This window comes from Bombina bombina, chromosome 2 (genome assembly GCF_027579735.1).
Source record: "Bombina bombina isolate aBomBom1 chromosome 2, aBomBom1.pri, whole genome shotgun sequence".
Taxonomy (NCBI): Eukaryota; Metazoa; Chordata; class Amphibia; order Anura; family Bombinatoridae; genus Bombina; species Bombina bombina.
This window is the reverse complement of record NC_069500.1, coordinates 296,268,512-296,296,160: the sequence shown is the minus strand read 5'-3', so window position 1 is coordinate 296,296,160 and position 27,649 is coordinate 296,268,512. Positions and strand designations below refer to the sequence as shown.

At 35.7% G+C, this 27,649-nt stretch overlaps 1 protein-coding gene across 5 annotated transcripts in view; it reads right to left on the bottom strand.

Moving 5' to 3' along the window:
• SNCAIP (synuclein alpha interacting protein) overlaps positions 1-27,649 on the bottom strand; it is a 462,588-nt gene that overhangs the window by 432,860 nt on the left and 2,079 nt on the right. For 3 of the 5 annotated variants that reach the window (XM_053701600.1, XM_053701605.1, XM_053701599.1), the window contains exon 1: positions 9,865-9,960. The exons of the other annotated variants lie outside the window; for them this stretch is intronic. The gene's annotated coding sequence lies outside the window, so the exon portion shown is untranslated. Of the gene's footprint in view, positions 1-9,864; positions 9,961-27,649 lie in introns of those variants that run through there. 5 annotated transcript variants of the gene reach the window in all.

The following is a 27,649-nucleotide window of genomic DNA, read 5'->3' as shown; positions in this document are numbered from 1 at the left end:
ACCTATAGCCCTTAAAAGGGCCTTTTGTAGGGCATTGCCCTGAAGCAATCAGCTCTTTTACATAAAAAAATTACAAAGTACACCATAACAGTAAAACCCCCCACCCAACCAACCGCCCAAAATAAAAAAACCTAAGTTTTAAAATGTTAAACTACCCATTGCCCCTAAAGGGGGATTTGTATGGGCATTGCCCTTAAAAGGGCAATCCGTTCTTTTGCTGCCCAGAAAAAATAAAAAAGCCCTAATTAATAGTTTCATTTAGTGTGTTGCGATGTGGGGGGCTAGCGGTTTAGGGGTTAATAGGTTTATTTAGTTTTGGCGATGTGGGGGGTCGGGGGTTTAAGGGTTAATAGGTTTATTTTAGTAGTAGCAATGTGAGGGTTCCGCGGTTTAGGGGTTAAAACTTTCATTTAATGTTGGCGATGTGGGTGTGTGGCAGATTAGGGGTTAATAGGTTTATTATAGTATTTGCGATGCAGGGGGATGGCAGTTTAGAGGTTAATAGGTAGTTTATGGGTGTTAGTGTACTTTGTAACATTTTAGTTTTTTGTTTTTGTTTTGCAATATCCATAACTACTGGTCTTTGATCGCAGAATGGATTGTTTCTGTATAAGCTATAACGCTAGTGTAATAGCCTGACCGAACAACTTGTAATACGGGAGACCTGAAAATTCCAAACTCAAAAGCCATTTTTTGAGTACAGAATGGAGAGTTGCGTACAGGCTAAAACACTAGCGGTATAGCCGTATATCGCCGTGACTTGTAATACGGAAGACCTGCCATTCCGCACGAAAAGGCCAATTTTTAAGCGGTATAGCCGTACTGCACAACTTGTAATTTTGCCCAATAATAATAATTTTGCAAAAGATATTGTGATGGACACCCTCTACCCCGACTGGGTAGCTCCACCAGAAGGGTCCTTCCTATACCTGGAACATGCCGCTATGTAGTGGGGCAAAGTGATTATAGCCGAGCCCACCCAAATAACCAGACAGAACCAGTACTCGGGTGAAACAAAGAACAACTTTATTGTGGAAACACACTACTTTTATACACCAACTCATCTTGATAAGGAGTCTTATCAAACCCCCAGATCTCCCGCCATTCACGCCCCTCCAGACAGGCTGGCGCCCCCCATAGTGTCCATTGTCTTATAGAGCCCCAGTGGTACAGAGGTGGCTATTCTGGGGTGATCCCAGGGGAGCAGCGGCACTTCCATGATGCCACAGTCCAAAAAGCGACGTGATCAAACATACACAGGGTAGGCAAAGGGGAAGTAGGAGTTGTAGGGGGGTCCAAAACCCCCAGTTCCCAAGGGAGCTCCCTAACAGTAATTACCCCATCTCTTGCCCTCCCTAGGGGGTACCAATCCCCAAAACAACAGAGCTCTGGGGTGAGGGGCCAGTGGAGCGACCTGGTGTAAATGTCAGTGGGTATGCATGGAGGCGCGGCCAGCCAGTAGTTCCAGGAGCCCGGCCAGCCGGAGAGGGGTTGGGCGACCAGAGGTCAGCTCTTCTGTGAGAAGGTACAGAGCACAAAACCAGTTAAACCAAGTGTCTGGGAGATCGTGAATGCTCTCGAAAGTCCAAATCCAGTGAGAAATTGCAGGGGGCTAGGTACTAGGGGGTGGGGGTTTAACCTTGGCAGTTAGGTATCCGTGACAGATATGTTTTCAAAGAGGTAATTTTGTAAGCAAAGTTTGTAGGGATTTCATTTTAGATGACAGTACAGGGATGTACCGATTGTTTTTTTGCTATGGCCTGACAGAGGTCTAAATCAGGAGCCAGCAACCCTTTAAAAGTGTTGTGCCTTAGTAACACATAGTGACCTAGTGCAGTGATTTGCAACCTTTTTTGCAAATCACTGCACTAGGTCACTATGTACTGTATATATATACAGTATATATATATATATATATACATATATATATACATACACACACACACACACTGTACTGTGCTGTCATGCTATGCCTCCTACAAACTATACATGACATATTGACACTCATTCACAAACAATCATGATGATTGTCTGTGAATGAATGTCAATGTCATGGTTGTAAATGATGCCTGATGAGCCTGTCACATACATCCCAATATTTCAAAATTTGAAAGAGGGACACCCCTGCACTGTTGTCAGTCTCCCGCGGCACACCTGAGGATCTCTCACGGCACACTAGTGTGCCACGGTACACTGGTTGAAAAACACTGACCTAGTGTACCAGCCCCATTTTTAAACCAGATTTGATTAAAAAAAATATATATTATTATTATTATTATTATTATTATTATTATTATTATTATTATTATTAATAATAGGAACAAACATCAGAACAGACCTCTGACCCTGCAGCCCCTCAATCAGTACCAATATCAGATCTCAGATTTTAGACCTCTCAGTCTGAGGCCCCTTCTACCCTGCTGCTTTGGTGTCCCCTTCACTTAGTGTACTGTCTCTCTAGCACCTTGTGTGGGGCCTGTTGAGGGGAAATTAAGGATATTGGTGTGCCTGACTGCCAATCAGCCTAACATCCAGGAAGAAATGTGGCGAGCTATGTTACCTCTTGGTGCCATTAAAACCACTGTGAGTCTCACACAAGACACAAGTGCCACAGGTTACTGACCTATGCTCTAAACTGAAACAGGAAACTCATTGCAGCATTTACTGGGATCAACTACAATCCTTTGTTCTACAAAAATCCCTATTAATGTTTATGGGGATTTTTGCACATAAATAATTTTATACATTTTTTTAAAGTATTGTGATCCAACCCTTTATGAGGTTTGTTTAGTTTATAGTAAAACATTTTAGTAGTTTCAATTTCAAAGAACTATTAAAGGGACATAAAGGTACATAAATAATATGTCCTACTGTGTTATGATTGCACTATTGTCCCTCTCCAAAGGGGTTAAAGACATAGTTAAACTGAGCTTCTATACAGCAATGCAGTACTGGGAGCTAGAGAGAACATCTGGTGAGCCAACATAAAGATATATATGTGTGTGTGTGTGTGTGTGTGTGTGTGTGTGTGTGTGTGCATAGCCACCAATCAGAAGCTACCCCCCAAGTAGTGCATTGCTGCTCCTGAGCTTACTTAGGTATGCTTTTCAGCAAAGGATACACAGAGAACAGAGCAATATTAGAAGTAAACTGAAAGATCTCTAAAAATTGCTGCTCAATCTTTAACCATGAAAGTTTAAATTTTGACTGTCATGTCCCTTTAAGAAAGAAAATTATTTCTATTTCATATACTACCCTCAGTAGCTAATTCACCAAAGCATGGATTTATCAGTAAGTTTCATAAGTAAAATGAAATGGAGAGATTAATCTCACTGGAAAATGTATTGGATTCTTAGTGAAACTAGGAAAATGTTTTAAAGGGTCAAATTTCATTTAATCCCTTGGCTGCCAGAGAGACCTGCAGTGCACAGAGCCTCAACATTTGACAGCCCTCTCTGTAACTCCAAGGGGTTAAACGTTTATGATCTGTGATATATATAATATATATATATATATATATATATATATATATATATATATATAATAAGTGAGCACCCTTTTTGTTTTGTTTAAAGATATATTCATCATACACAAAGTATAATATAACTTTCTGTCTTCTTATAGGTTTTGTCCTTTATTCACATACATTTTACAGAAGTGCTCCATAGCAAATTTCAGCAAAACCTATTTAAAAAGAGTATTGCTCATTAATTCTAAAAATGAGTTTCATATGTTTTACCCTTCCCCCCCAAAAGCATGCAAAGCGTATACATAAGGAAGTTGTTCTACTTATTTATCATTCATATTCATTGTGACATTCTGGCAGTAGGCAAGACATCATACCCCTTCAGAGAGAGAAAAAATGTGGAGCTAAGATAAGACTAGGGAATTTGCTATAATTTTATTAAGCATTTTCTGGAACTGTACAAAGCACTAACAGACACAAAATAAGAGCCCAGATATCTTTAAAATAGAAACACATTCACTGTAGAATGTAAGCTCTTCAGAACACAGCCTTCTTCTGTATTCAGTTGTTTTGTATAGTCTGTGATTTGTATATGCATGAATAAGGGTAATTGTCTAACCATACTCATGGACCCAGCAGTATGGAATCTGATGGTACTCAACACATCAATGATAATAATAATACACAGACTGAAAGAAATATATATATATATTGTTTCATAACAAAAGCAATACAATTCAGCTATTAACAGTTTGGGATCAAATGGGTTACACTAATTCTAGCATTAACATCAGTGAATGTCTGTCGCCAACAGGCACTGAGTTGTTCATGGCTTATCCGGATCTGATAACACAGTTGCTGAAATACTCTAGTCTGCAACTGGGAAAGGCAAGTCCTCTGCATTTTAACCCTTTCAGTTCAAGCAGTAGAGGATTTAGTATATGCTACATTTATAGGAAGGACAAAAAGGAATTTTGGCTTATGTGGAAAGTAATGAACCGCATCCGATAGGTAAAGTTTATTAGTATTTCTTTTACATCATGTAAGAACACCACTTTGTATTTTAGCAGCAAATCATGTTACAGACAGAAAATCTGCTTAATCCCTTGTCTGCCAGAAAATATTGTAAGCCATTACATAAGGCAAGCAGTGAAACTTCATAAAAAACTCTGAGTAAAACATACACCCAAGAAACATATTCATTCTATTAATCCTGCTCACTTGAAATATTCACATTTTAATTAGTCGTGAACTGAATATTTGTATCTTTTTGATACAGTGTGATGTCAAACTCAAATTCTAGTGTAAAAATAAAATGATCTATTTCTTTAGAATAGTTTTAAAAATGTATCTAATGATTTTCTACAGAATTTTCTATAGAATCAATTGATTTTTCTAAAGAATTGGAATCAACCCCTTTATTTTTAAAGAAAAAGCCTTTCTTTGAAAGGTGTTTCAAAGGGTTAAATCCATGGTCAAAACTGTGTCTCTTAAAAGGACAGTAAAGTCAAAATTAAACTTTCACGATTCAGATTGAACAATTTTAAACAGCTTTCCAGTTTACTTCACTTATCGCATTTGCTTATTCTCTTTGTATTCTTTGTTGAAAAGCATACCTAGGTAGGCTCAGGAGACGCAATGCACTACTGGGATCTAACTGAACACTTAGTGTGTGCTAATAACAATTGGCATATATGTTTTCAATAAAGAATACCAAGCGAATGATGCAAAAATGTGATCACAGAAGTAATTTGAAAAGTTGTTTAAAAATGCATACTCTATCTGAATAAAAAACATTAATTTTGACTTTTCCCTTTTCTGTAAATGCATACCTACATATGCCTGCTCTGCTCTAGATTAGTTTTATGGTTGTATCTTAAGTATTTAAAAGATAATACATATATGTAGGTGATTATAACATTGTAATCCTTTTATTTCATAAAGAGTATAGAAATATTATACTGTAGAATATATTTTGACCAACAATCACTTCTCTGGAGTGATAGCATTTATCACTCACCACAATAATAGTAATAGAAAATTGTAAAAATGATTTTCTAATGTGTTTAGGAGTGGGCAATAGCAAAGAGTTAGAAACGTATTTAGTTAAAATTATTTTTATTGTAGAACACACAAAGATTACATCACATATAGTTCACCCCAAAGAGTCCCATCACCCCCCCAAGTTCTCAATGAGAGATCTCCAGTCCAGTAATTATTACACTTGCGTTGAGGTGATGTCAAAAAGAAATGGAAGAACTTTCTGAATGAACAAATGTTGTTGCGTAACTTAGTCCATGCTTCCGAAATGTTTAACTCCCATTAATTGATTAAACACATAAATAAAGTCTGTCTTAGGTCCCTCAAGTATTGCAGCTTCCAAACAGAATGCAGCCCGTGATTGGCTGGTTGTGTGTATGACACTTCTGATTGTCTCATCTAACCTGTTATGCTCAGGGATTGTCTTTGTCTAGGGCAAGTAATACAAAAAATTAATGCATTTTAGAGCATGTTATTTTTCTTTAGACTATGCCTTTAACTTTTCTAAACACTTGTAAAATTAAATAAAAAGAACAGGATTTAAAATCACTAAACACAGCAAGACATATGAGGGGGTTACTGTGATTACAAAATGACCAGAGTCAAAACATCAAGCTGTAGAAGGATCAGACATTACAGTGACCTTGTATACAGATAAGAGGGATCAAAAGACCAGTGGAAAAATGTAAGGAATCAGATGGCAGTGTGTAGTGATGACAGGACTCTGAAGGACCGGGGATAAAGACAGAAGGAATCTGTTACTTTGTATTGAAATAGCAGGGATCTAAAGTAGCAATGCAAATAGATGGCAGAAATCAGAGGGATGTAGGTTAGAGAAAAATAGAAAAAGAAAGACTATGCACACAGCTCATATTTGTAAAATTCATTCCTGAGCTTGGTGCAAGTAGTGAGATTCACAGATGTGGGTAGAGTTTGGGTGGCTTCAGGATTACTACAGAGAAACCTAGACATATATATTATAAAGAGGGACAGTCATCCTTCACACACAAGGGCATAGAAACCAGAAAAAAAACATATATAGAGATAATAACGTTTGGGGTAATAGGTCACATGAATCAGATAGCTGAGCCGTACATATCTCAGGAAAAATAAATGAAGATTTAAGGGAGAAAAGGTGAAGGATACAGCGCCAGCCAACTCTCACTAAGCAATACAAACAGGTACGTATGGGTATAGCTTTTCAAACAGTACATACTAGTGGTAAGCGCATCAGGTACATGTAGGCTAAAGAGTCAGTGCATAAAATACACATGTGCCTAGGGAGTGTCAGTGGTATAAATATACATCAATACATATAGAGGGAATCAGATATATCATGGACAGAGCTGGTATTTTACTTACTTAATGAGAAGTGGAAACTGGGGTTAGGCACTTAATTAAAGGATAAAGTGATGGCAAACTTAAAGTGATCCGCGCTAAAAATAAATGGTAGTTTCATTCATCAGTAATAAAAGGTGCTAAACTCACCCTTTCTGTGATGTACCAGCTACTAAAGTCAGCGGCTCCGGCTGCCCACAGCACAGAGTTCTTTACCCATAAGGTGATGTTTCCACCTCTAAACCAATAGCCGCGCTAGGATGTCAGATGACACGCACGGCTATTGGTTTAGAGGTGGAAAAGTCACCTCATTGAAGAAGAGTGTTGTGCCGGAGGCATTGAGTTTAGCGAGCTGTCTCAGCATAGAAAAGGGTAAGTTTAGCAGCCTAGTCAAAAGAGGAAATGAAGAGGGGCAGAGGAGCAGAGGACACAAAGTATGATTATAAATATTTTATTATAAAATATGTATACACTTTTTTAAAAAACAATAATGATGTGGTTTTACTTGTACACTAATATATTTTTCATTGCAAAGTCTGAAACCCTGACATTCAAGGAGCTCAAGGGAAGGCTATTCCACGTATCAACTACCCTTGCAATAACACTGCTGTGATATTTTACCAGTCACAATATTGTAGTTGGGACCAACATTTCTGATGGGAACTCGCTTCTAGCCGGTCTACTTTGGATACACTAGCGCAGTCTTTTATCACCTATTTCTTATATCAAAAGTGATATATATTTATATATTTATTTTATTTGTTATAATGACTATATAATATAATATTGTTTAACAATTAAAATGTAAAAAACATAAACTGTATAACAGGTGCATTGTATGAAAAAACTAAATTTTAAATAAAAGGAAGAAAAACTTTTTACAATTTAGAAAATTTAGATGCGCACACATCCAGTAGATCACATAAATAGGAGAATAGGAACTCATTAGACATTAATGTATAAAAGAGAAGATATAAACAATAAAAAATAATTTAAAAATGTAATGTCACACCTCATCAACAAATGATCAGTAGTTCCTGAATTATCATTAATTAATCAGTGAAAAGGTGTCTCAATGTATTTACTTTGTTAATTAAAGGGACATGAAACCCAAAAAATTTCATTCATGGTTCAGATAGCGCATACAATTTTTCGTTCAATAAAGAATACCAAGAGATGGAAGCAAAATTAAAAATATAAGTACATTGGAAAATAATTTAAAACTGTATAGTCTATCTGTATTATGAAAGAAAAAAATAGTGTTTCATGTCCCTTTAAGGTATTCATCCCAATTACATTTAAATGAATCATGTGCATGTATTTGGAAGTTAACCATTTGGTGATATATTTTCACTGAGATAGTATTGGACATCCAATCAGTTAATTAAGTAATAGTGACCTGCTTCCACTGTCAGGGGATGACTTGGGATAAAAAAGTGATATTTTAAATTAACTTTTACTTTACTTCTTGTGTGAAAATAAAATGTTCTGTTTAGTTACAACATTATTTTTATCCCTTCTATTATTATGTTTTTAACTCATTCAAAAGGGATAAACATACAGTCAAAGATTCTTCTCCTCCATATGAGAATATGGCCAATGACTGGAGCATACAGAAGTATGCCTGCTCTTGATTGGCTCATCAGCTGCATCCTCAACTAAACTTGCCCAGGAGCACATCTTTGACTAAATTTAACCCATTTGCAGGGCATAAAGTTTGCTGAATTTGGATATTTTATTTATAGAAAACAGAGGCAGACCAGACAGATATGCAAATAGAAAACACTGAAATCCTCAAAGTTGTTTACACAATAAAAATAAAGTTAAACATATTTATTTAACATTCTATTTAAACAGATTAAAGATAAATTAGTGTTGTCATAGCGATGATCACCAGTCATTGCTTCTGTCACCTTTCTAATGCTTCTCATATACAGCCAATAAATCTGATAAAGAGCTCCTACATTGTACTCACTAAATAAATCATTCAGCCTTTTATCTTTCGGCCTGATGAAGTGCTTGAGCAGAATGAAAATTTTTCCATTGCAGTATGTGAAACCATTTTTGAAAAATAGTCTTATTCCTCATGTATCACACTACCAACTAAATGCAGCTGGGACGTCCATCTTGCTTGACATGTGTTACTAGTCTTTCAACATTAGAAAAGCAATAAAGGCACATCCAAAACCAATAAATTTCAAAGATATATTTAACCACATGGTTCACATTAAAAAAAAAAATCTGTATCAGATTACCGTTTATGTTATTAAAGGGGCATGAAAGTCAAAATTAAACTCATGATTAAGATAGAACATTTCATAAAAAAAAATAACTTTCTAATTTACTTCTACGGTCACATTTAATTATCTTAATATGTGTTGGTGAAACTTAGCTCCTTCCTTAGAGAGCATACTGAGGGAACTCTCAGTAGTGTGCATGTGTTGGGCACTATATTGCAGCAGTGTTTGCTAACAGTTATAAACATTGTTGCAAACACATAAGGCACTGGCAATGACTAACCATTAGGTGCTTGTGGCCAATCAGAGGCTGCATACTGGCATAGGCTGATGGCATGATGAAGTGTGATTAATTGTACATTCCTCCTCAGCCCCTGGGTAAACTAAAATCTATTTTAATGGTGTACAGGTAGTATCACTCAGTTTCAGATAGAGTATGCTATTAAATACAATATTTCATATTTACTTCTATTAACAAATTTACCTTTCTATCTTGGTCCCTTTTGTTAAAAATTATCTCCTTTCCATGAAAGAATACTTAAGTAGGCTCAGGATTGTGCATGTGAAATTAGCACTATGGGTATCACATTATCACTTAGAATTTAAGCTCTCTAGAGAGCAAGGTTCTGCAGTCTTTTTGCCCTGTGTCCCTTCTCTAGCTTTTCTTTATAGTACACGGCTGTATACGGAATCTGCTGATTCATTATTTATGGAGCTAATAATAAAAATATTGTTTTAAACATTGCTTTACACACTGCTTGACACATGCACACTTAAACCTACCTCAGTATGTTGTCATGGAAGGAGCTAACTTTCAACAAATGATACCAAGAGAATGAGGTAAAATTGATAATAGAGCCTCCAAACCCAACTCTAGTCAAGGCAAATAAACAGTTTTTATTAGGGACTGCCTGAGCACCTCCCAGCATATGCCTTTGACAACAGCCCCACCCACAAGTATCAATATCTTCCCCTGGCAATCCTTTGGGAAATGTTACGAGGTATGAAGAAGTAAATTGGAAAGTTATTTAAAGGACTAGTAAAAACAAATTTTAAACTACATGATTCTGAACCTTCATTTCAGAGAATAATTGTGCAATGAAAACTGCAGCTTTATTTTGTCAAATGAGTAGTATTGTTTTATGTCTAATCATTTCAATGATTTCCCTGTTCCCCAGAACAAACGAATCCTTGATAACCAATCACAAAGTAATACTCAGATATAACAGATTTAGCGCTGCAGAATCTGTTGGCGCTCTACAAATAACCGATAATAATAATAATAATATAGCACAAACTCTGTTTGCATGTGCAGTCGAGAGACTGCGGAAGCCTGCCCTTATCTCTTCCAATAAGGAGGTTTAGCACTGATTCAGCTTAGTTACAATTGCAAAGGATGCTTCTCCTATCATGATTGTTGATGCAAAAACTGATGATCCACTGGTGAGAACCTTAAGAGGGAGGGTGAAGTAAACAAAAGCTTACATAAATTGCCTAAAAGTATTAACCCAAACCTCCCTGGGAGAAAGTGAAAGAAGCACAATTTTAAGATGTGTTTTACAGAAAAAGGCAACAAAAAAATAATAAATGTATAATGCAATAATGTTTCACTTGCAAAAATGAAATATTTTATGCGTTGTTGAAATCTCAAGTTTAATGGTCCTTTAAAACTGTATACTCTAACTAAGCCATAAAAGTTTTATTTGGACTTCCAAAGCTGGTCCCTTTAAATATAATTGATTTCTTCATTCCATCTTTTCTTAAATTCAAAAGGAATTGTTACAAAAATGACCCATGAAACATCTGTGATAGAAAAACATGTCACCATGGGGCAGGGGCGTATTGTGGCCTAGTTCAACTAGATCTGTTCCTTGTACAGCAAGATTTAGTAGTGGCTGCAAATTCCAGAATGTGGTTCTACATTTAGCCATCAATCAGCAAGTACTACCCAGGTGCTGAACCAAAAATGGGATGCTCCTATGCTTACATTCCTGCATTTCAAATAAAGATAACAAGAGAACAAAGAAAAATGTATAATAGGAGTAAGTAAGAAAATTGCTTAAAATTGCATGCTCTATCTGAATCATGAAAGAAAAAAAGAGGGTTTTGTGTACTAAGTATTTAATTTTAGTTATTACTATAAAACCCTTGCTGCCACCATAAACTAACTTTATTTACAATGCGCCAGCATGACACAGCAGCTAATAACTTAAGCTGAATGTAAGCACTACACACAGCATGCAGCTCAAAATGACTGTTATACCCTCTTGACCCACAGTGGAAGGAGAGGAAATAATAATAAATTAGGCTTTTAAATGTTAAGTAAAATTTCCCTTTACGAATATGATTAAACATTTATCTTATTATGTGACACCCTTTAGGGGACTTAGTTTATCATCTACAAATTGGGTGTAATATGCATCTTAACAGCTCTCTCTTACATAATATATCACGGGGACGATGTTGCTGTGCACACTTCCCAGAGATCATTACTCCCTTAGGGAAAAGACCGCACACACTAACAGATCAGCAGCGTGCATTCCTTTTCTATGGGGAGCAAAGGCAGCCAGAAAGAGCATGCTGCAAGCCTGTGGTGCGTAGGCCGAGAGTGCATTTCACACACGCTTTATAAATAAGCAAGATATAGTACTTGAGCCAGTTAAAGGGTTATGTCCCTTTAAACAAAGAACAGTTATATTCCATGCCAGTATTCAGAAACAGAGATGACTATAACACAATAGTCACTAAAGAGACACTAGCAATTTAGATAATGGAAAAATATAAATTGTTAAAAAAAAAAAAATTACATCCATAACGAAATCCAGACAAATACACTTTCCAGTAAAATGGACATATAATTAAAAGGAACATTCATTTTTTTTTTACATCAGGAATGAATCACCATGTTGCAAACAATTTGCATATAAAATAGATGTCAGTTTTACATGATTCTAAAACATTTATTTACCAAAATTTGCTGTATATAACAGTCCAAGGACACATCTTGAAAATCCTCTTGTGTGTTGTTTACCTTATGTCCTTTGCTGTGACCAATTAGGGACATGTAAATGATCTCCAGCACATATCAAGCGGTCCCTGAGCCTAGGGAGCGTTAACATCTCCATGACAGTGCACTAAATTCCTCACATATTACACTTCTATGGAGGTGCACGATACAATTTATGTTGGGCATCACTCAAGTTATTTTTGTAGTTCTGTGCTATAGTATTAATAATAATGGTTTACTTCAGGTTTTAAAAAGCAGTATAACAGTGGTTTTGTAGATTGCGAGCAACACTTACAACTTACTACTTATAATTCGAGCACCATGAGAGGGCTATCAGCTCCCCCTGAGCTATCTATTAAAAGTATAAAGCACTTAAAAAGTTTTGGTTGTGTTAAGATACTTTGGTTACCAGAATGTGGGCGAGATTACATATGCGGCACAGGCTTTAGCGCAACTGCTGAAATCCGCAACGCCCGTAATTTCACCTTGCACATCAAAGTATCACATATATGGCGCCGGCAGTTCATAAAGTGCCGTAAATCGGATAAACTAGCGATATCCAGAAATGTGCGTAAATACACATTTCTGGAGTCGCCAGTGACTTACAGCACTTTAGAAACTGCCGGCGCCTAAGAAAAAAAAATAATGATCAAATCTCCCTTAAAAGTCTAACCCGCCTCCCAAAAATAAACCCGACACGTAAAGCCCCTATATCCGCAATCCCCCCACATCGCAACTAATAATAAATGTATTAACCCCTAATCCACCATTCACCCACATTGCGATCTACCTAGTAAAAGTATTAACCCCTAAATCCGCCAACCCTAACATCACAAACTACCTAATAATTGTATTAACCCCTAATCCGCCATTAACCCACATCGCAACAAACCTTATACATTTATTAACCCCTAATCCGCCAAACCCACAAAACACAATAATCCTAATAAAACTATTAACCCCTAATCCGCCAAACCCCCACAAAGCAAGTACCCTAATCAATTTATTAACCCCTTAATCCACCAAACCCCAACAATGCAAATAACTATTTTAATTACTAAGCCCCCTAACCTAACACCCACTAAATTAACCCACAATTACATAAAACAATAAAATACTAAATTATAATTAAAATAAAAAATCCTAACAGTATTTAGAAAAATATTTAAAAAAATAAAATAAAGATTAAATTAAATTAAAATAAATTAAGTTAAAATTACCAAAAATAAAATAAGTCTAACATTACAGAAAATTATCCAAAATAAAAAAATTAAACCTAATCCCTATGAAAATAAAAAAGCCCCCCCCCAAAATAAAAACACCCCCAATCTAATGCTAAACTACCAATAGCCCTTAAAACGGGTTTTTGTAGGGCATTGCCCTAAGTTAAACAGCTCATTTGCATTTTAAAAAAAATTCCCCACCTAACAGTAAAACCAACCACCCACCAAACCCCCCAAAATAAATAAACCTAACACTAAAAAAACCTAAACTACTCATTGCCCCTAAAAGGGCATTTGTATGGGCATTGCCCTTTAAAGGGCATTCAGCTTTTTTACTGCCCTTAAAGGGGCATTTAGCTCTTTTATGATTGCCCATTAAAATTAGGGGGTGTTTTTTTTTTAATTTTTGATAATTTGGTTTATTATTTTATGCAATGTTAGACTTTTTTATTTTTTGTAATCTTAGATTTATTTAATTTTGTATTTGTTTTATTTTTAAGTAATGTTAGCTTTTTATTTTAATTGTAACAGTATTTTTCAATTTTAATTGGGGTTAATTTTGGGGGTGTTAGGTTAGAGGGCTTAGTAATTTAATTAGTTATTTGCGTTGTGGGGGTTTGGCGGATTAGGGGTTAAAAGTTTTATTAGGTTTATTGCGTTGTGAGTTAATAGCGGATTGGAGGTTAATAGTTTGATTAGGTTTATTGCGTTTTGGGTTAATGGTGGATTAGGGGTTAATAGTTTTATTAGGTTTATTGCGTTGTGGGTTAATGGCGTATTAGGGGTTAATAGTTTTATAAGGTTTATTGCGATGTGGGTTGATGGCATATTAGGGGTTAATATACTTTATTAGTTATTGTGGTGGGGTTTGGAGGTTGACAGGTAGATAGATATTGCGCATGTGTTAGGTGTTAGTAAATATTTTCAGGGAGTTACGGTGCTCACATTTTCAGTGTAAAGCTTGCTGCGCCTGTCTATGTGTGGCAAGGTGAAAATGGAGTAACATTTCTAAATTTTCGCCGCGTAAGTCCTTGCGCTGAATATGTGATACAGATTTGTGACGCAGTTCTATGTTAGCTTATGGGCGAAAAAATTCCAGGGGACGGGTGAAATATATGTATATGTGATACCAAAACCGCGTAAAAACTGGCGTCACCAGGTTTTGCGGGCGACGCTGCATATATAATCTTGCCCTGTGTGTTATTCTTTGTTCAAGGGCACATGAAAGATAATGCTACTCTATTAATTGCGCTCCTGTTGTATTCTAGTCCAAAAGTGTTTAATGCTCTTCTAAAGTCCATATTGTATCTAAATAGAAATCTAGAGCTTCACAAGATGCCACTGGAGTCCTCTGCTAATTACCAAGCAGGGAAAAGGCAGTATATGATCACTTTATTAAAAACTTGAGAAATTGAAATCCATAATCTCTTTAACCCCTTTCTTACCAGAGATGGCTGTGGTTATTTCCTATAGAGCAAGGGGTTAACGCTTGCAGTAGTGCTGAACTAACACATATACAAGATGTAATCCTGATGAAGTCATATGGAAAAGGAAAACTGGTAATGACTGGTATAATATGTGGTTATAAAGCTTTTCAACTTGGATGTAAATAACTGAAGTCAGCTATGCTGCACCCCAATGGTTTTCAATCTATTAAAACCAGCTGAATCAAATCTCAGTTGCTGGCTGAATTTATTTGAAGGGTCATTCAGGAAAAGTAAAAAAAAAGTAAATAAATATATATATATATATATATAGATATATATATATATATATATATATATCTGCTACAGTTTCATATAATTTCTGGAAATACACATGAAATGGTTAATAGTAAAAATTAACCATTAATAGTAACTGCATCCAGTACTAAAAGAAAATACAGATTGTACAAAAACATGAAAAGAGAGAAATAGGCATATTGCCATGGTTTAAGTCATTACTATATTATTTTGTCTAAGCTAACTCTGTAACTTTTAATAAAGTTGTTACTGAAAGAAAGCACTATGAAGTAATTTTTTATTTATGAGAATTACCCCTTACTCCAAAATGCATAAGCGCCATAAACCACCTTCAGATTGTAAAATAAAAAGTTTATTTAGGGTTATTAAAAATGTTAATTTCATTGTTTTTTCCCCCCACTTTTCGTGTAAATGAATTCTGAAATGTGTAAGTTATTCATATCTGAGAATTTTAAATGAACAATGCAGACTTCAAAAGACTAACTCTGTTACATTTATTTCACTTATTGGTTTCAGCAAAGAAGATAAGATAATGAAATGTAAAAAATGCAAGGTCTTCTAAAAAATGACAGTGGCAAGCTGTGGCTACTTATTGACTCCTCTAAATAAGACAAGTGTGTGTGGGTTTGTGTGGGTGGGGGGAGGGTAATTTTTGGCCACAGAAAAACAACTGCAGCAAATAAGGTGATTTATGCACCTTTAATTATTTATCAAGCGTTCTAATGCACTACGACTAACCTGCAGTCCGTATTTATCAAGCAGCAGACCGCTGCTTCCTACACTCTTCTCACCCACCTCTTAGGTCTCGTCCGACCAGGGAGATTGACAGCTCCTGCCCACGTGTGATTGGCTGTGCGCTGGCAGGGGGTGGCATTGCACACAATTGCAAAATAGTGCTTGCGTGCAATGTTAAATTCTGCCAGCGGAATTCTGTCCGCTGGAGTCGAGCTACGGGGGACAGAGGCGCAAATGTACGCCTCTGTCCGCCGTAGTTTGATAAATCGAGCCCAATGTATGCTCATGAGCCAACTGCCGATCACACTGGCACCCAATGTATGAACAGAAGTATTGTATATGGCCAGCAAACCGTATGTTTGGCACACACAAAGAGCTCTTTAATAATTCAAGGTACTTTCTAATGCAATAATAAAATGCTTTAATTTTAAACCATCTAATGTTTCCCTTGGTGCCCCTTTGTGTGGGATTAACCCCTTCTGCACCTGAACAGCACACTGCAGATAATTCAAAATCTCTAATCAAAGCCAACTTTGAATTAAAAGGATGTACACATCTAAAAATGAGATGCTCTATTTGTTTTATATTTAAATTGAATCCATTTCGTAACTATGTGGTTTACTCCTGAAGAAGAGTCAAACACATATTGAAGGTTGTACCCCCAGATACAATAAATTGCCACTAGACATGGATCATGAAACGATCACTAGTTGCATATTTACATATCCACCAATCACTTGCCGAGTCCTGCTCTAAAACTGCACAGAAGCATACTGGGTGATTAACCTAAACTATGCAGGGGTTAAATATAGTGAAAATGGGATCTTGTTTTAGAAAAATGCACTAAAAAAAAACAAAAAAAAACGCATTTTATTGTTACACATGGATGTCCATTTAAGGTCAGAAAAACAAGTGGATCTAACAAATCTTGGCTTTATTGTGAAACAATGTGATTTTGTATCCAAATATATATCTATACTGTGGAGCCTTGTTTTGGTGCAATACTAAAACATTTCTTCCCGACAATAAAGTCAATTTGCGGTCAAGGCTGATAAAGTCTCTCAATGGAGAAGCATTTAGGAAGCTGATTAACTTTGCCAGAAAGCAGGGGTGCATTAATGACATATACGTTTGCACTTTCTAAAAGAAATGCAATCACTATCAGGTAAATTACAAGTTATGGGCGCTATAGGGAATTTAACGAACGCAAACCTAAACCTAATGTAACCCTAACCCTAACACCCGCTAACTTTAACATAATTAAAATAGAGCTAAATTAAAGTTACAATTATTAACTAAATAATACCTATTTAAACCTAAATACATACTTACCTGTGAAATAAAACCTAAGCTAGCTACAATATAACTAATAGTTATATTGTAGCTAGCTTAGGTTTTATTTTTATTTCACAGGTAAGTTTGTATTTATTTTAACTAGGTAGACTAGTTAGTAAATAGTTATTAACTATTTACTAACTACCTAGTTAAAATAAATACAAACATACCTGTGAAATAAAACCTAAGCTGCCTTACACTAAAAACTAACATTACAAAAAATCAAAAACACTAAAATTACCAAAAATAAAAAAACTACCATTACAAAAAATAACAAACGAAATGATCCAAAACAATAAAAATTATTCCTATTCTATAACCCTGTTTAAAAAAAAAAAAAAAAAAAAACACCCCAAAATAAAAAGCCTAATCTATAATAAACTACCAAGGGCCGTTAAAAGGGTATTTTGTAGGCCCTTAAAAGGGCCTTTTGTATTGCATTGCCCTAAAGTTAACAGCTCTTTTGCTACAAAATAAAACACCCATTAACAGTATACAAACCCCCACCCCCCAAACCCACAAAATAAAAATAAAGTGAAACCTAATCTACCCATTGCCTTAAAAAGGGCATTCAGCTCTTTTTACTGCCCTTAAAGGGACAGTCTAGTCCAAAATAAACTTTCATGATTCAGATAGAGAATGTAATTTTAAACAATTTTCCAATGTACTTTTATCACCAATTTTGCTTTGTTCTCTAGTTGAAAGCTAAACCTAGGAGGATCATATGCTAATGTCTAAGCCCTTGAAGTCCACCTCTTCTCTCAGGGCATTTTAACAAATTTTCACCACTAGAGGGTGTTAGTTCATGTGTGTCATATAGATAACACTGTGCTCATGCACGTAAAGTTCCAGTGAGCCAGTTTTGATTGGCTTAAATGGATATCTGTCAAAAGAACTGAAATAAGGGGACAGTTTGCAGAGGCTTAGATACAGGATAATCACTGAGGTAAAAAGTGTATGTATATAACTGTGTTGGTTTTGCAAAACTAGGGTATGGGTAATAAAGGGATTATCTATTTTTTTAAACAATAAAAATTATGGTATAGAATGTCCCTTTAAAAAAGGCATTCAGCTCTTTTATGAAATGCCCAGCCCCTAATCTAAAAATAAAAACCCACTCCAAAACTAAATAAAAACATTACACAAAATAAAAAACAAAATATCAAAAATAATAAAAATTATTCCTATTCTAATACCCATTTTTAAAAAAAAAAACACCCCAAAATAAAAAACCTAATCTAGAATAAACTACCAAAGGGCCTTTTGTAGGGCATTGCCCTAAGTTAAACAGCTCTTTTACCTGAAATTTTTTTACAAAGAACCATTAACCTTACAAACCCCCACACCCCCAAACTCACAAAATAAAAAAAAACTATCTAAAAAAACCTAAGCTACCCATTGCCCTGAAAAGGGCATTTGTATGGGCATTGCTCTTAAAAGAGCATTTAGCTCTTTTTTACGAAAAAGGGCATTTATTAAGAAAAGCTCAAACCCTAAACAAAAACAAAAAACACCCAAAAAAACCTTAAAAAATCCTAACACTAACCCCCGAAGATCTACTTACAGTTGCTGAAGTCCAACTTGAAGGATCTTCATTCCGGCGGCTCCATCTTCATCCAGGTGGCATCGTCTGTCTTCATCCCGGCGGCGCGGAGTGGGTCCATCATGAAGACATCTGGCGCGGAGCATCCTCTTCATACGGTCCCCGCTGTATTACTGAATCTTTAATGCAAGGTACGCGATTCAAAATGGTGTCCCTTGCATTCCTATTGGGTGATTTGATTTTGGTAATTGAAATCAGCCAATAGGATGAGAGCTACTGAACTCCTAATGGCTGTTCAAATCAGCCAATAGGATGAAAGCTACTGAAATTCTATTGGCTATTCAAATCAGCTCTGCTCCACCGGGATGAAGGTAGAAGATGCCGCCTGAATGAAGATGGAGCCGCCTGCCGCCTGGATGAAGATGGAGCCGCCTGGATGAAGATGGAGCCACTGGGAAGAAGATCCTTCAAGCGGGACTTCAGCAACTGTAAGTGGATCTTCGGAGGTTAGTGTTAGGCTTTTTTAAGGTTTTTTGGGTGTTTTTTTTTGCTAGTTTAGGGTTTGGGCTTTTCGTAAAAAAAGAGCTAAATGCCCTTTCCAGGGCAATGCAAAATAGCTAAATGCCCTTTTAAGGGCAATGCCCATACAAATGCCATTTTCAGGGCAATGGGTAGCTTAGGTTTTATTTATTTTGGGGGGTTGGTTGGGTGGTGGGTTTTACTGTTGAGGGGGTCTTTGTAGTTTTTTTTACAGGTAAAAGCTGTTTAACTTAGGGCCATGCCCTACAAAAGGCCCTTTTAAGCGCTATTGGTAGTTTATTATAGGCTAGGTTTTTTTTTATTTTTGGGGGGCTTTTATATTTTTATAGGGCTATTAGATTAGGTGTAATTCTTTTTTATTTTTTATTATTTTGTTTGTTATTTTTCGTAATTTAGTGTTTGTTATTATTTGTAATTTAGTATTTTTTATTTTTTATAATTAGATAGTTTGTAATTTTTAGAGTAGTGTTAGGATTTTTTTAATGTGTATTTTAGTTTTATTTAATTGTTATTTAGTTTAATTTTAGTTAAATAGTTATATTTAGGGTTGCACCGATACCATTTTTTTTAAGACCGAGTACAAGTACCGATACTTGTTTTCAAATACTCGCCAATACCAATTACTGATACATTTTTTTTTAATGTCATGTGACAGTTAACCAAGCACAATACAGACTAATTATTTAAGATTCCTTCTTTATAATTATGAAGGACTGTAACTTAAAAGACATTATGAAATAATAAAACAGTTTTATTTGTCATAAAGTTCACAGAACATGTTTATAAATAAAAATATTACAATAAAATATATTAATAATAACAACAAATAACAAATATAAAATCACAACCAACCTAAAATGCAAGTTCACAGAACATGTTTATAAATAAAAATATTACAATAAAATATATTAATAATAACAACAAATAACAAATATAAAATCACAACCAACCTAAAGTGCAATACAGTAACAAAATAGAAAAATAGTAAAAATAGAACAGTGCACTGTTTAATCATGGGGAACAACACTATTGGCTAAATTACATTTGACTGGTAAGTTTTACCAATGCTATGCTAAAGTCTATGGAGTTGGAAATGTGAACAAAGTATTGATAAAGCTTACCAATCAAATGTAATCTAAATCTAGTCCTATAATTGCAGGATGAGTGTTCATTGGAATTAACTAAATTTTTGCCATGAGTACTCTTCCTGCAATTATATAAGCTAACCTATGGATGTTCCTCAGAGAACAGTATGTTTTGAACATCATTGTGCAAGATGAGAACTAGCAGTAAAAAAAGGCAATTTAGCAATTAGAATAATTTTTCAAAAGTACTGGCAAGTTCTTTTTAAGGAACAGAACAGAAGCCTCTCTGCATGTTCAGCAGAAAGATATTTTTGGACCATTTTATCCAGAGCTGGAAATCTCAGTTTATTAACTGACCAGTACTTCAGGGGTTTGTCTGAACGAGGTACAGTGATCTCTCCTACAATAATACAAATAACAGCAATTTGTATTGGCAGAACAGTAGTAAAAGTTAGTTTAGTCTCCACTTCAGCTTAAAATGAAATGGGAACATGCAGTTTGAAAAAACGCCACAAGATAGCATATGGGTAGGAAGTGGAGGTATCGGTATAAGTATCGGTGCATTTGCACGAGTACATGTACTCATGCAAATACTTGGAGGTATCGGTATAAGTATCGGTGCATTTGCACGAGTACAAGTACTCATGCAAATACTTGGTATAGGTACCGATACCGATACTAGTATCGGTATCGGTGCAACCCTAGTTATATTAGTTTAATTGTTACTTTAAACTTAGTTTTTTTTTAATTTGACAGGTAAGTTTTAATTTAATTTAAGATAGGGAAATTGTAATTTGAATATAAAGTTAGGGGGGTGTTAGGTTTAGGGGTTACTAGTTTAAATTAGTTTATTGCGATGTGGGGGGCTTTCGGTTTAGGGGTTAATAGGTTTATTTAGTATATGTCGTTGTGGGGGCTTTCGGTTTAGGGGTTAATAGGTTTATTATAGTGGTGGCGGAATTAGGGGTTAATAACTTTAGTATAGTAGGGGCGATGTGGGCTGACGGCAGATTAGGGGTTAATAATATTTAAATAGTGTTTGTGATGCGGGAGTGCCGGGGTTTAGGAGTTAATAACTTTAGTATAGTGGCGGCGATGTTGGGGAGTGGCGGAATAGAGGTTAATAATTTTTATTAGTGACGGCGATGTCAGTAGCAGCAGATTAGGGGTTAATAACTTTAATATAGTATTTGCTATGCGGGAGGGCCTGGTTTAAGGATTAATAGGTAGTTTATGGGTGTTAGTGTACTTTGTAACACTTTAGTTATGAGTTTTATGTAACAGTTTTGTTGCGTAAAACTCATAACTACTGCTCTCAGATGGCGGTATAGATCTTGTCGGTATAGGCTGGAATGCAAGCTTTTTAGCCTCAACGCAAAACGCGTTATGGCAGCGCTATAGAAGTCCCATGAAAAAACGTAATTTTTTCGAGTGCGGGACTGACATTGCGCTACAGGATAAAAGGCTTGCAGTACAGCTATACCGTTAAGATGGCTGCATTGCTGTTTTAATGTTTAAATGACCACTTCTCCAGCATTAAAAGACGAACACACAACTGGTAATCTACCTGTATAGGAATTTAAAAAGATAAGTGTACACTTTGGCTTCATAATGAATCTATGCATTAAAAATGATAAGTATAAGCTTTAAGTATAAATGAGAAAGACAAAATGCAATATAACAAGCATATAAAAATCATCAGCAAAAATAAGAGATATGCTAAAAATTACATTTCCTTAAAGGGGCATGGCAATCAAAATTAAACATTCCTGATTGTTCGGTTTTAAACACAATTTTTGGTTTAGTTGTATTGTCAAATTGACCTATTTCTTTTGGTGTCCTTTGTTCAGACTTAGGGGTCGATTTATGAAAGCCTTCGGCAGGCTTCACAACCCTTACAACTGCAAGTTCTCACAAGAGAACCTGCAGTCCCTATTTAACAAGCAGCAGTCATTAGACCGCTGCTTTCCTAACCTTTTGCCACCTCTTAGGTGGCAAATTTTAATCTCCCTGGTCTCGTTTGACCGGGGAGATTGGCAGCTCCTGCCTGCGCATGACTGGCTGTGCACAGGCAGGGGACACGATTGCACACAAGTGCAAAATAGCGCTCGTGTGCAATGCGGAATTCAGCCCGCCAGAGGCTAGCTGCGGTGGACAGGGGCACGTATGTGCGCCCCTGTCTGCCGCAGCTTGATAAATCAACCCCTTAGCACCTACCCATGAGAGCATACTAAGGTAGGTTCTGCAGTGTGCCTAATTCAATGCACATGCCTAATTCAAATTGATGTTCATTTAAAGGAACATACATTTGAAATGTACAGCAGTGCACCTAGAAGCATTTTGACTCTGAGAAAAATGATTACACGTTTGGAAATCTCTTGGCATGTGGCGTCCACAAGCATATGCTAGTAGGCTCTGTGCATCTGAGATTAATGCATATTCTGAAGGCCTGTGACGCAGAAAACAAGAAAAGTGTAGTCTGCACCATGTCAGATGCTATGCACCCCAAATGATTTCTGTAGCACCCCAGACCTCATCGGTGCACCTTGTCCTGGATTTACAGGGTTGTATCTCGTTTACATGTACATTGTTCTTTGCAGAGCACAGAGAGAGAGGTTAAGGAGAGAAAATAAGCATTTAAAACAAAATAGGAACAGGTAGCAGGCAATGAGTTGCCTTTTCCATTACTATCTGCACACTCAATATTCAACTTTGGGACCTACTTTTGGCACATTCAAATTTGAAAGTCTAGAAGTCCATTCTGTAATAATTTTCCAGTGTTTCTTAAATAACTGATATAGGTTTGAAACAAATGAACGTTTCAAAGTACAGTATACAACATAGAATATTTGAAATGCCCAGGGTAACTCACTATTGCAGGGTTCGACAAATTTAGATCAAGATAGATAGATAGATAGATAAGATAGATAGATAGATAGATAGATGTAGGGGCCAGAAGGGGAAGGTGGGGAGGACACATGGGTGTCTTGAGGACTCTAAACCAGGGCACCGGGGTCTAATGTTAAGATACCAGTGGCTCATGGCATCTGGGTTTCTTAAGATCTAAACCATTGTATATACTTATATCATTGTCTCTGATATTGTGCATCATACAAAGATAGACTAAAGGGAATAGCTCTACAGTCCTGAATCACATTTTCATTGTAAAATTCAAATTTTACAATGAGAATTAACCCAAAGTAATTTTATCCATCATGCAAACACCTAAGGGTCTTGATTGTTGTCTAAATGGCCATTCTCCTCATTTATGTGCTCTAGATTTACATTTCTACTAAAACAGGGTTAAATTAAATAAACTTGGGATTTCAAAATGTGTCTCTCCAATACATTTAGTATTTGGCTCTAAGTTACACAGATTTTATGATTTCTTTATTGACACTGAGGTAATTTCAAGACGCTTTACAGAAACCCCATGTTGTTGTAAATGTACTTACAATTGGTACACATGGTACTAGAAAAAACACTGATTACCCTTTTGCTTGCAATGCAACAACAAATATTCTCAAGACAAGATCTTATAGTAACTGAGCTGCAACTCATATGTTTTGCATGTATCTGGCAAATATTAACAAAGCTCATATTTGGCAATATCCACAAATTCATTTTCCATACCACACATTTAACTGAGACTATATCACTTCAAATAGGCTACACAGAACAACTAAGTAATCAGAGCGAAAAATCTTGAAGACAACCACAAAATCCAGTCATTTACTGCCACCCAACAAGTATTTTACTATTGTTCTGATGCTATAAAAAATTGCCACATTTATTTAATTGTGTATATCACAACTAACCATATTCCCTATGGGCTGGATTACAACTGGCGCACTATTTTGCTATTTCGTATTACAAGTTGAAAGTAAATGTTTTGCTTGTGAGTGAAACCCGATGCGCACTAACTTTAAGATATCACAATCATGTTAACTTCTTCTCCTTATAGACTTTAATGGAGCGTGTTATCATTATTATTATTATCGGTTATTTGTAGAGCGCCAACAGATTCCGCAGCGCTATAAACAAAGGGGGAGTACAACAAAACAATTAAAGGGATCAAATGGTTAGAGGGCCCTGCCAAGAGTTGCACTGTTGTAGTCAGCTCTTAAGAAGGTGATCTACAAACAGCTGGACCCTTAGGCTTGCATGCTAAGGGGGTTCAGGGGATTGCAATGGAGGAGTGGAACTGGTATAAAGTAAGGTTAGCATAGGTTGTATGCATCCCTGGACAGTAGAGTCTTTAGGGAGCGCTTGAAGCTTTCAAAACTAGGCGAGAGTCTTGTGGAGCGAGGTAGAGAGTTCCACAAGATGGTAGCCACTGCTAATGAAAAAACCCTAACAAGTAGCCAACACTGCGTTAGACCAACTAGTCAAAGGTAGTTATGCATATTTTACATTCCAATGTTCTTCACATAGATGATTTAAAAAATAAACTAAATATATATATATATATATATATGTATGTATATATATATATATACTGTATATATATATATCTATCTATGTATATATATATATATATATATATATTTATATTTTTAAATATATACATCTATCCCTTTATATATATAAAACATTTTCTCCTATGTGAAGAACATTGGAATGTTACATATTTATACAGTAAATACACAATAAAACTCATTATAAAATATTAAAATTGCTTAAAATGAGTATTCATGTTTTAAGGTATCATATATATATATATATATATATATATATATATATATATATATATATATATTAGCACTCACAATTTCTCTGATGACCGGGGTGCTCAGCAGCAGTGGTAATAATCCAGTGAAAAAGAAGCAGGCACCCACCGGATTTAAACATCAAATTATTTTAATCCAAAATCGTGATGTTTCGGGGTTTCACCCCCGTCTTCAGACTTGCATAGTAACTTACTATGTAAGTCTGAAAACGGGGATGAAACCCATAAACGTCACGATTTTGGATTAAAATAATTTGATGTTTAAATCCGGTGGGTGCCTGGTTCTTTTTCACTGGATTTTATATATATATATATATATATATATATATATATATATATATATATATATATATATATATATATACACACACACACACATATTTAGACACACACACACACACATATATATATATATATATATATATATATAAATATATATATATATATAAACAATATAGTCCTTTCATTTCAAACACCTTGTCATACACCATATACCTTTTAACACTTATATAATTTTTAAATTAATGTTTATATGAATATTTTTATTAGATAGTGTATATGAGTGTAACAATTTATTTTAATGTATTTAACTTGTGTTTGGTGCACATTCATTTTTAGCTCTAACCCTTTACACTATGAGGCCTATCTATCAAGCTCCGAATGGAGCTTGAAGGGCCGTGTTTCTGGCGAGTCTGAGCAGGATAACAGAAATCGCCGCAATTCAACCCGATCGAGTACGGTCGGGTTGATTGACACCTCCCTGCTGGTGGCCCATTGGCCGCGAGTCTGCAGGGGGCGGCGTTGCACCAGCAGCAGCTCTTGTGAGCTGCTGGTGCAATGCTGAATATGGAGAGCGTATTGCTCTCCACATTCAGCGAGGTCTTGCGGACCTGATCCACACTGTCTTATCAGGTCCGCAAGACCTTTGTTAAATTGGCCTCAAGGTCTTCACTTGCGCTAACCAGACAAGTGCACATTTAGATTGTGCATTTACTTTCAACTTGTAATATTGCAATATCGCACCTGCGGTAATGGCCTCTCCAGTTTCTCTATCCAAAAAGATCAGCTGCAGCTGCATAGAATAACAGGATTCGGACAGAGTGATGAAAATATTATCCAAAACTGCAAATCTCTCTAATTCATATGTTGTTTTATTTTATTAAATAGGAATTAAAAATTACCTGGGCCATGCATAAGGTTATCCTAAGAAAACAGTAACATCTAATATGGGTAGACTTGATGGGACTTTTTGGTTCTTTTCTACCATCAAACAATTCTTTGTTTCTATGTTTAAATCACAAGTGAAGCAATATTTAAATGTTGGTGAATATGTGTAATACTATAATTCAGGCATAAGAAATGTTTGTCTTTGTAAAGAGTGTTGGAATCACCGGGATAGTTTTCTGGCTCCATTAAAGAGGAATGAACCGGGGCATTGGTAAAGGCAGTACCAAGCTCTGAAGACCCAAGTGGAATGAGGACACGACTGGTGCAAATATATCAGATTTGTATTCTGCTTTATGTCCCTATAGATACAATCATCCTTGTGTGTTAATGCTGTCTGATATATATGGAAATACAAGCTATTAAACCAATGTATTATTTAGAATTACAGACAAGTTACCCAAGGATATGGGTGATAGAAATAACCAGGTAAGGACCTAGAGAGTGCGGAAACGACTGATTTCTGTCTAACACCAAATCTTGTTGGGACTTAAGAACTCCCTTAGGAATGATAGTACTAAGTGTGATAGCCAAATATAAAAATATTATATGTATATAATTGTCTAATCTTTAATAATGACTGTTTGTTTTCCAAGGGATATGTAGAAGCCACAAACAAATGCTTTACATTAAAAAGACTAACTGATAACAATTCTGAAGCTATACTAAGATTACGTAACAAGTAACGATGTTTAATTCAACTAGATAAAAAAAAATCTGAATTGTGCTGATTAAACTGATGCTGAATTGCTGAACATACTATTCAGTTAAAGTGGATGTAAAGTCACTCATAGTAGACAATGCAAACTGATTTATCTCCCAAAAATAGCATAAGTTTAAGTCATCGTTTTTTTTAAAACATTATATTATATTGATGTATATACTTATCTCTTTATAATCGTCTTGCTCTCTACCTCCGCCCGCCATTTTGTTCCACGTTTAGTACTTTGATTGACAGTTGACTAAACAAATATAATTTCTATGCGCATGCGTAAACAAACTTCATTTGGATTTCAAAGCGCTGCACGTACGCGCTGTAAGCATGCACATAAAAAGCGTGTTTTGTTTATCAACCATTGCTTATCAACGCATGCGCAATTTTGGAAGTAAAATGTAAACGCATGCGCATATTCGGCATGAAATTGGAAACGCATGCGCACAAAAATGAGCTATCGTGAACACGCCTTGCTAATACGTCAGAGTGGGTGGGACCGCTCTATACGCTATGCGAAGAAAAGAAGGGAAGTAATGGATGGGAGGAGCTCTGACTGAAAATGGAGCTAAGTTGAATAATAAAATATCATGTTATATTTTGAATATTTTAAGAAAATCAGAATGCGGTATCAATAATAGAGTTATTAGGAAGCAATATTTATGTTGAATAACTTAAAAATTTACATTCACT